The sequence below is a fragment of the Zalophus californianus genome, chromosome 2, assembly GCF_009762305.2.
Source record: "Zalophus californianus isolate mZalCal1 chromosome 2, mZalCal1.pri.v2, whole genome shotgun sequence".
Taxonomy (NCBI): Eukaryota; Metazoa; Chordata; class Mammalia; order Carnivora; family Otariidae; genus Zalophus; species Zalophus californianus.
This window is the reverse complement of record NC_045596.1, coordinates 10006421-10017379: the sequence shown is the minus strand read 5'-3', so window position 1 is coordinate 10017379 and position 10959 is coordinate 10006421.

Genomic DNA, 10959 nt, shown 5'->3' with positions numbered 1-10959 from the left:
TAGTTCACCTAGTTCTTGCTTGAAAATTTTGCAGAAGTTTCAAGAGAACCTGAGCCACCTGCCCCTCCCAGGTTTATCTCCATCTCCAAGCCTGGCCACCAGACTAATAGCTAGGGTCAAAACACAATCAGCCAGGGAAATGCTTGGCCTGCATGGGGGAGGAAAGGGACCTGGTCAAAATTTACCAGCAGTTTCTGGGCAAGTATGCACAGGGCACTGGATCAAGTGGGTGTAGGTGAAACATAATTAGATAAAAGAGATTTTGTTGATACTGGAGTCTACTATGTAATAAAAGATTTTACCAGGATTAAGACAAATCTCAGGGCCAGGGTAGAGTCTTAACTTCCTATATGAGCATATGAAATGCTACGTGTCACTAAAGAGGAAATGAAAGTTACTGTAGCTTTTCAAAATGTTGATTAAATAATGGAGATGTGTAATAGAACACACGATGTTATATGTCTATATATTAAAAGGAAGTCCAAGTGACTGCATGGTTAGGAAGACCAGGTATGGACCAAGAAATCAACCAAAGACAACTTAAAGCACACCAAGGACACAGAGTTCTCAAAGGTGATATACATTTTAAAGAAGCAATCTAAAGCTTATATTCCTATCATTCAAGTACAGATTAGAGGAGACAATAATAAGCCAGAGGCAGTAAAAATTTCTGGAGGAATTTCATGGGTGAAAGAAAATTATCTTTGCCTGGTGCTTAAAAGAAGACAATTTAATGACTAGAGAGCTTTAATTGTTTGTTTTTCACTTTTAAACTTTGACCAAATTTGTATGTTTGTAACCACATTAAGAAGTTAAAAATTAACTGGTTGATTAATTATGCTATTGGATAAACATAGAAATAAAGATTGCAGGGACATCTGGGTGGCACAGTCAGTTAAGCATATGACTCTTGATTTTGGCTCAGGTCACCATATCAGGGTCATTGAGATCAAGCCCCACATCAGGCCCCATGCTGAGTGTGAAGCCTACTTAAGATTCTCTCTCTCCTCCCTCTGCCCCTCCTCCCTGTTCTCTCTCTCTCTCTCTCTCTCTCTCTCTCTATCAGTCAAAAAAAGAAGAAGAAGACTGCAAAATGAAGCAATTTGAACAGATACTTTGACCCAGCAATTCCACTTTTGGAAACATAACCTACAGATATCTTACAGATATCCATGCCCACATGTGCAAAGATGTATGCAGAAAGATGTTCACTGTGGAATTGTTTGCATTGGCCAAGGGGAAAGGATAAAACAACATAAACATATGGGGCTAATTAAATACAGGATGTCACACTAATATGATGGGATACCAGTGAGTCATCCCTTTTAAAAAAAGTGAGTTATTAAGTTAGATTGTTGATTGTACTAATAGCTCCAAAATACAGTTTCAAATGGAAAAAAAAAGTACAGAACCATGTACCACCATTCTGTCTCAATTTTGTTTCAAGTTATATGCAAATGTTTTTGCATGCATTTGCCCAGAAAGTTTCTGGACTAATACCAAATGAACATTGCTTCTCACCTCTTCTCCAGCAAAGGAGGTCGGGGTCTGGGGATGGGGAAAGAGTAGTGGATGCACTTCTCAAATGAGAAGACTCATATTGTTACTTTTTAGAATTGTGTACCATTTACATTCTCAGTGTTTCATCCTGTTCATTTATTAGGGTTATTTTTGGATAATAGAAAAGATTATGTTTCAGGAAAAAAAAGAGAACCAAGAATTCCATACTAGTTTTAAGGTGTAAAATAGAATTTTGAATAGCATTGGAAAGTAATTCTCATGGCTGAGCAAACTGAGCAAGACTGAGAAAATTGGCTCTGAAATTCAGATTCCTAACAAGGAATCAAGTAGCCAGCAGTCACTGACCTTTATAGATAAACATCATCTACAGACATGGAGGGAAAGATGGAGGAGGAGTAAGGGACCCTATTTCAACTGGTCACCAGAATTGAGCTGGATATCTACCAGACCACTCTGAGCACCCATGAAACCAGCCTGAGATGTAAGAAGATCTGGATCTCTACAAAGAGAATATCACAGGCGGTTGGTTTCGAGGTACAAAGCTGGGAGCCGTGATTCTGCGGACAGATATCAGAGGATAAATGGCAGCGGGAGGGTGCCTGGCCATGGGGATCCTACACCGCCCGTGAGCGACGGTCTCCTGCACTGGGGATGGGGCACAGACTCGCAGACCAGTAGTGACGGGGAAAGGACTTTAGGTCAGCCCCTGGGGTGGAAACCCGGAGCGGTGGTATCACACCTGCAAACTGAGGGCGGCTGGCGGTTTTAGAAGCACAAAGGGCAGAGACCTGCTCCAACCTGGAGGCAGCACTGGGGGCACTGCAGAGGGGCACACAACCCAGGCCACTGCAGTTTATAGCAGCACGGACAGAAACGGAGAGAGTATGGCCTGGAGAGCTCACTGAAGAACAGATTGCGGTCTCTGCTCTCAAGCTGAGGCTTGGAAATGGTCTCTTCTGCTCTGACTCGAGGAAGAGACACGGAAAGCCGACAGGGAAAGCCGCCAGAGAACAAAAGCCCCAAAAACTGATTCCCACTGAGCCCATCCCCCACCACAGGGGGTCAGGGCAACTCCGCCCAAACAGGGCTGACTGAGTAACAGTGTGGCAGGCCCCTCCCGCAGAAGACAGGCTGGGAAAACAAGAGGCCAGCAACCCTAAGGTCCTAAGAAAACAGGTGCATCTTGCTTGGGTTCTGGTCAATAATTTGGACTCTATACATTCCCTCAAACACCCATCAACAGAATGACTAGGAGCAGGAGCCCCCAAAATAGAAAAGACTCAGAGATTATGACTTATGCTGCAGATTTACAAATGGATGCAGATAAAACCAAGATGTCGGAGATGGAATTCAGGCTAGCAATTGTGAAGACAATGGCTAGAATGGAGAAATCAATTAATGGCAACATAGAGTCTCTAAGGGCAGAAATGAAAGCTAAATTGGCAGAACTTGAAAATGCTATCAATGAGATCCAATCCAATCTAGATAATCTAACATCTAGGGTAACTGAGGCAGAAGAACGAATAAGCGACCTGGAAAACAATATAATAGATAAAAAGGGAAAAGAGGAGGCCAGGGAAAAACAACTCAGAATCCATGAAAATAGAATCAGAGAAATAAGTGACACCATGAAGCGTTCCAATGTCAGAATAATTGGAATCCCAGAGGGAGTAGACAGAGAGGACTAGAAGATGTATTTGAGCAAATTGTAGCTGAGAACTTCCCTAATCTGGGGAATGAAACAAACATTCACATCCTAGAGGCAGAGAGGGCCCCTCCCAAGATCAAGGAAAACAGGCCAACACCCCGGCATGTAATAGTAAAACTTGCAAATCTTAGAATCAAGGAAACCATCTTAAGGGAAGTTAGGGGGAAGAGATTCCTTACGTACAAAGGGAGGAACATCAGAATAATGTCAGATCTATCGACAGAGACCTGGCAATTCAGAAAGGCCTGGCAAGACATAGTAAGGGTACTAAATGAAAAGAACATGCAGCCAAGAATACCTTATCTGGCAAGGCTGTCATTTAGAATGGATGGAGAGATGCAGAGCTTCCACAACTGGCAGAAACTGAAAGAATATGTGACCACTAAGCCAGCCTTGCAAGAAATATTAAGGGGGGCTCTATAAAAGAAGAAAGACCCCAAGAGTGATATACAACATAAATTTACAGGGACAATCTATAAAAAACAATGTCTTCACAGGCAACATGATGACAATTAATTCATATCTCTCAATAATCACTCTCAACGTGAATGGCCTAAATGCTCCCATAAAAAGGCACAGGGTTGCAAATTGGATAAAAAGACAGGACTCATCCATATGCTGCCTACAAGAGACTCATTGTGAACCTAAAGATACATCCAGACTGAAAGTGAAGGGAGATGGAGATCCATCTTCCATGCCAATGGACCTCAAAAGAAAGCAGGGGTAGCAATTCTTATATCAGACAAATTAGATTTTAAACGAAAGTCTGTAGTTAGAGACACAGAAGGACACTATATCATTCTTAAAGGGTCTATCCAACAAGAAGACCTAACAATTGTAAATATCTATGCCCCCAACAAGGGAGCAGCCATCTACATAAGCCAACTGTTAGCCAAAACAAAGAGTCATATTGATAACAATACGTTAATTGTAGGAGACCTCAATACTCCACTCTCAACAATGGACAGATCATCTAAACAGAAAATCAACAAGGAAACAAGAGCTTTGAACGATACACTGGACCAGATGGACCTCATAGATATTTACAGAACATTCCACCCTAAAACAACAGAATACTCATTCTTCTCAAGCGCACATGGAACTTTCTCCAGAATAGACCACATACTGGGTCACAAATCAGGTCTCAACTGACACCAAAAGATTGAGATTATTCCCTGCATATTCTCAGACCACGGTGCTTTAAAACTGGAACTCAATCACAAGAAAAAATTTGGAAGAAATTCAAACACTTGGAAGCTAAAGACCACTCTGCTCAAGAATGTTTGGGTCAACCAGGAAATCAAAGAGGAACTTAAACAATTCATGGAAATCAATGAGAACGAAAGCACATTGGTCCAAAACCTATGGGATATTGCAAAGGCGGTCCTAAGGGGGAAATACATAGCCATCCAAGCCTCACTCAAAAAAATAGAAAAATCCCGAATTCACCAACTAACTCTACACCTTAAAGAACTAAAGAAAAAGCAACAAACAATGCCTAAGCCACGCATTAGAAGAGAAATAATTAAAATTACAGCAGAGATCAATGAATTAGAAACCACAAACACAGTAGACCAGATCAACGAAACGAGAAGTTGGTTCTTTGAAAGAATTAATAAGATCGATAAACCACTGGCCAGACTTATCCAAAAGAAAAGAGAAAGGACCCAAATTAATAAAATTATGAATGAAAGGGGAGAGATCACGACTAACACCAAGGAAGTAGAAACAATAATTAGAAATTATTATCAACAACTATATGCCAATAAACTAAGCAATCTGGATGAAATGGAGGCCTTCCTGGAAACCTATAATCTGCCAAGATTGAAACAGGAAGAAATTGACAACCTGAATAGGCCAATAACCACTAACGAGATTGAAGCAGTGATCAAAAACCTCCCAAAAAACAAGAGTCCAGGGCCTGATGGATTCCCTGGGGAATTCTACCAAACATTCAAAGAAGAAATAATACCTATTCTACTGAAGCTGTTTCAAAAAATAGAAACAGAAGGAAAACTTCCAGACTCATTCTATGAGGCCAGCAATACCTTAATCCCCAAACCAGACAAAGACCCCATCAAAAAGGAGAATTTCAGACCAATATCCCTGATGAATATGGATTCCAAAATCCTCAACAAAATCCTAGCTAATAGGATCCAACAATACATTAAAAGGATCATCCTCCACAACCAAGTGGGATTTATCCCTGGGGTGCAAGGGTGGTTCAACATTCGCAAATCAATCAGTGTGATAGAATACATTAATAAGAGGAAGGAGAAGAACCATATAGTCCTCTCAATTGATGCAGAAAAAGCATTTGACAAAATACAACATCCTTTCCTGATTAAAACTCTTCAGAGTGTAGGGATAGAGGGAACATTTCTCAATTTCATAAAATCCATCTATGAAAAACCCACAGTGAATATCATCCTCAGTGGGGAAAAGCTGAGAGCCTTTCCCTTAAAATCAGGAACACCTCAAGGATGCCCACTCTCGCCACTGTTGTTCAACATAGTACTAGAAGTCCTAGCAACAGCAATCAGGCAACAAAAAGAAATAAAATGTATTCAAATTGGCAAAGAAGAAGTCAAACTCTCTCTTTTGGCAGATGACATGATACTTTATGTGGAAAACCCAAAAGACTCCACCCGCAAATTACTAGAACACATACAACAATTCAGTAATGTGGCAGGATACAAAATCAGTGCACAGAAATCAGTTGCTTTCTTATACAATAACAACGCAACTGTAGAAAGAGAAATTAGAGAAACGATTCCATTTACAATAGCACCAAAAACCATAAGATACCTTGGAATAAACCTAACCAAAGAGGTAAAGGAATTTTACTCTAGGAACTACAAAACACTCGTGAAAGAAATTGAAGAAGACACAAAAAGATACAAAAATATTTCATGCTTATGGATTGGAAGAATAAACATTGTTAAAATGTCTATGCTACCCAGAGCAATCTATACGTTCAACACCATCCCGATCAAAATTCCAATGACATTTTTCAAAGTGCTGGAACAAACAATCCTAAAATTTGTATGGAATCAGAAAAGACCCTGAATCGCCAAGGAAATGTTGAAAAAGAAAAACAAAACTGGGGGCATCATGTTGCCCATTTCAAGCTATATTACAAAGCTGTGATCACCAAGACAGCATGGTACTGGCACAAAAACAGACATATAGACCAATGGAACAGAATAGAGAACCCAGATATGGACCCTCAACTCTATGGTCAAATAATCCTTGACAAAGCAGGAAAAAACATGCAATGGAAAAAAGACAGTCTCTTCAATAAATGGTGCTGGGAAATTTGGACAGCCACGTGCAGAAGAATGAAACTCAACCGTTCTCTAACACCATTCACAAAAATAAATTCAAAGTGGGTGAGAGACCCCAATGTGAGACAGGAATCCATCAAAGTCTTAAGGAGAACATAGGCAGTCACCTCTTTGACATCAACCACAGCAACTTCTTTCAAGATACATCCCAAAAGCTAGTGAAACAAAAGCAAAAATGAACTTTTGGGACTTCATCAAGATAAAAAGCTTCTGCACAGCCAAGGAAACAGTCAACAAAACAAAGAGGCAACCCACAGAATGGGAGAAGATATTTGCAAATGACACTACAGATAAAGGGCTGGTGTCCAAGATCTATAAAGAACTTCTCAAACTCAACACCCAAAAAACAAATAATCAAGTCAAAAAGTGGGCAGAAGATATGAAAAGACACTTGTCTGAAAAAGACATACAAATGGCCAACAGACACATGAAAAAATGTTCATCATCGTTAGCCATCAGGGAAATTCAAATCAAAACCACATTGAGATACCACCTTACACCAGTTAGAATGGCAAAAATGGACAGGGCAAGAAACAACAAATGTTGGAGAGGTTGTGGAGAAAGGGGAACCCTCTTACACTGTTGGTGGGAATGCAAGTTGGCACAGCCACTTTGGAAAACAGTGTGGAGGTTCCTCAAAAATTTAAAAACAGAGCTACCCTATGACCCAGCAATTGCACTCGTGGGTATTTACCCCAAAGACACAGATGTAGTGAAAAGAAGGGCCATATGCACCCCAATGTTCATAGCAGCAATATCTGCAATAGCCAAACCGTGGAAAGAGCCGAGACGCCCTTCAACAGATGAATGGATAAAGAAGATGTGGTCCATAGATACAATGGAATATTACTCAGCCATCAGAAAGGATGAATACCCAACTTTTACATCAGCATGGATGGGACTGGAGGAGGTTATGCTAAGTGAAATAAGTCAAGCAGAGAAAGTCAATTATCATATGGTTTCACTTATTTCTTGAACATAAGGAATAGCGTGGAGGACACTAGGAGAAGGAAGGGAAAAAAGAAGAGGGGGAATCGGAGAGAGAGATGAACCATGAGAGACGATGGACTCTGAGGAACAAACAGGGTTCTAGAGGGGAGGGGGTGGGGGATGGGTTAGCCCGGTGATGGGTGTTAAGGAGGGCACGTACTGCATGGAGCCCTGGGTGTTATACGAAAACAATGGATCGTGGATCACCACATCAAAAACTAATGATGTATTGTATGGTGACTAACACAACATAATAAAATTTAAAAGAGTTCAAAAAAACCAAAAAACACAAAACAAACAAACCAAAATCCTTTTAAAAAAATTTCCTTTCATTTCTGCTCAACATGATTGTAAATGAAAGGATGTGGTGGCAGTGGCTTCCGGTGGCAGTCCTCTCAGTCTTCCCAGGAAGGTCTTGCTAACCCCGTGCTCCTAGAAAAGGGCATTAACCAAATAGAATTATATATCCACCATAAAGTGTTATTTGGGCCCATAATAAAAAAAAGAAAGCCAATTTTAGCCTCAAGTAGGCAGAAACACAACAAAACAGAACATGGGTCCTTTGGGGTGAAAGTGAATGGGATTATTGATAAAGGGCATCCTGGCCTTCTCTGTCAACTGTGTGTTCCCAAAGGCTAAGTCTGGATTTCCTCTCTTCTTTCCCTTACAAAGTGGCCAGTGCGGGAGGATTTCCTGCTGACCTCATTTCCACTCCTTGAAGGTGGTTTAACTGAGTTCCAGACCCACCTCTCTGACAGAGCCTGTCAAAGTGTGGCTGCAGCCACAGAAGGAGAGTCAGGTGCATGGCTGGAGCATGCTTTGGAGTGCATGGGCCTGAGTTCACATCCTGGGCTTGTCACAGAGCTGGACATCATTGGGAAAGTTACCAAACTAATCTGCTAGTTGCTTCTGCTCATCTGTTAAATGGGCATGTTTTTGTCATCTTCATAAGGTTCCCAAGTAGATTATAAATGCAGCTCCTGGAAGTGTTAAAAATGGAGTTTCTATCTCTTGTTTGGTCATTCACAATGGGAGAACATTCCTGGAGTTTCCTGGCGGAGGCAGAAACTAGGGGAAATCTGGTACTATTGCCTCTTATGTATTATACTCATAGAAGTTACCTGAGGGCAAAAAAGGCTTTTAAAGTGGCTTTGAGAACACTTTAATCACAGGATCACTTTCCTATCTTTTCTACAGCACAATCACTCTCAGATGATTGGACAACTTTACAAGCTCTTAGGTCTTGGGTTTAATTCATAGCAGCAAGGTCACTCTTGGTGACTGTAAAGGTATATATGGACATTTGCCTAACTGTATTGTCTGGGACAGAGAAAGGATATTCATTTTTCTAACTCCTGACTGAAATGGCATTTCTCAACCACCTTCCAATTTGTGTTTACCTTTGATAATACCAGGATACACTGAAGATGGAAAACCTGTCTTCTTGCACCCACCAGTGTAGCCACCCTAATACAACATCCCATTCATTCCACACTCGAAGCCTCAGCCCTCAGGGGAGGCAAACAGTTTTAACTTGGAAACCAGTCTGGTTAACTGGTTGTGGGTACCTATGATGTTTCATTTAGAAGGTATCTGAGTTCACATCTGTACTTCATAGAAAGAGAGCCCTGATTAATTTATGATGCCTTCTGTGGGCATGGATCGAGGAGTGGGGCCACATGTTTTCCATATCTTCTCTCTCCTTCAGCTATCAACCAGTGTCTACTTCTCTTCTTCACCTTTGACCTTCTTATAGGATATTGGTGGAATATGGGAGAGAAATACAGGAAAGGATGACATAAATTGACTATTTCCATCCTTGTGTGTCAAATTTTAACTAGTAGCTTTACTTAATGTAGAGTAATGATTTGTCTGTGGTTGTTGTATATGTCTCTTGCCATTGCCACTCATGAATGTCTTAAAATTAGGGATGGTTATTCTTCATTCTTGTATTATCCCCCATCTCATGCCTCCCACTCCAGAACTTGGTGTAATGCCTGATACATAATAGTCATTCAGTTTTATTGTCAAGTTTAAGCTTTTTAATTCCACTTTTTTAAATCATCCACACTACCAACAGAAAGACCTTTCTAATATACAAATATAATCTTGTCTTATTTCTACTTAAAACCCTTTGATGACTCCCAACTGGCTAAAGGATAAAGTCCAAATTCTGAATCCTTTATTTTGACAAAACCTGTCAAGGTTTTTTTCTCACCTAGTTCTCTGAATCACCAGCCACTACACTCTCTTCCACTTCTTGGACACCATATTATTTTGTATTTTGAGCTTTTAAATCTGTAGGTTATTAAGTCCAGAAAGCCTGCTCTCTGTTGTCTACCCAGTGGACTGTTCTTTATCCTTTGGGATTCTGTGTCTTGAAGGGAGGGGGCAGATTATAGTGGTTAAAAGTGTGGCTCAGGCAACAGACCGCGTGGGTTCAAATCCTGACTCTAGTCGTGTGACCTTGTGCTAATTATTTAACTTTTCCCAGCCTGAGTTTTGTGGTTTATAAAATGGGTGCCTGGTGGGAGAAATCAATGAGTTAATCTATATAAAGTACTCTGCACGATGCCTGGCACACAGTGAGTATTCAGTTCAATTGATCTATTTTCTTTTCTTTTCTTTTCTTTTAAAATATTTTATTTATTTATTTGACACAGACAGAAAGATAGTGAGAGAGAGCACAAGCAGGGCGAGTGGCAGGCAGGCAGAGGGAGAAGGAGAAGCAGGCTCTCCGCTGAGCAAGGAGCCCAATGTGGGGCTTGATCCCAGGACCCTGGGATCATGACCTGAGCTGAAGGCAGCCACTTAACTGACTGAGCCACCCAGGCGCCCCTGATCTATTTTCTTAACTGGGATTCAGAACTGCTAAAAGTTAATTGGAACAAAAGGCAGGATTGCAATGTAGTATGATGGGGATTGTAATCATGATGTGAAAAAAATGCAAAGGGAACTCAAAGGGTGATCCCAGAAAGAAAAGCACAGATGCAGTAGGGGCAGGGGTCTGAGAAAATGCTTCTGGGAAGATGGATGCTTGAACTGATTTCTAAAGGATGGGTCAAAAGTGTGGTACCTTGGGGCCAGAGATGGGGATGGTGGATCAATCATGTGTGGAGTGGAGGCCTCATGGACCTTATCTGACATGTGCAGCTTCATTAGGGTGAGAGGCAATTACCCAAAGGTGGAAGTTTTTGACATGAGTGTTTTAGGTTGCTTTTGGGTGCAATGGTCTCCTGGTTAGACCATCAGCTACCCAGGTACCTTGCCCCTTTCTCATATGCAGAAGAAATACTGGGAGGAAGAGGGCTTGTAAAACTTTTGTCAGGCAACAAAAGCTTTCCTCTTGATGGAAGGACACATGGAAGGTAAGTGTGAACCAGAGTGTGGAAA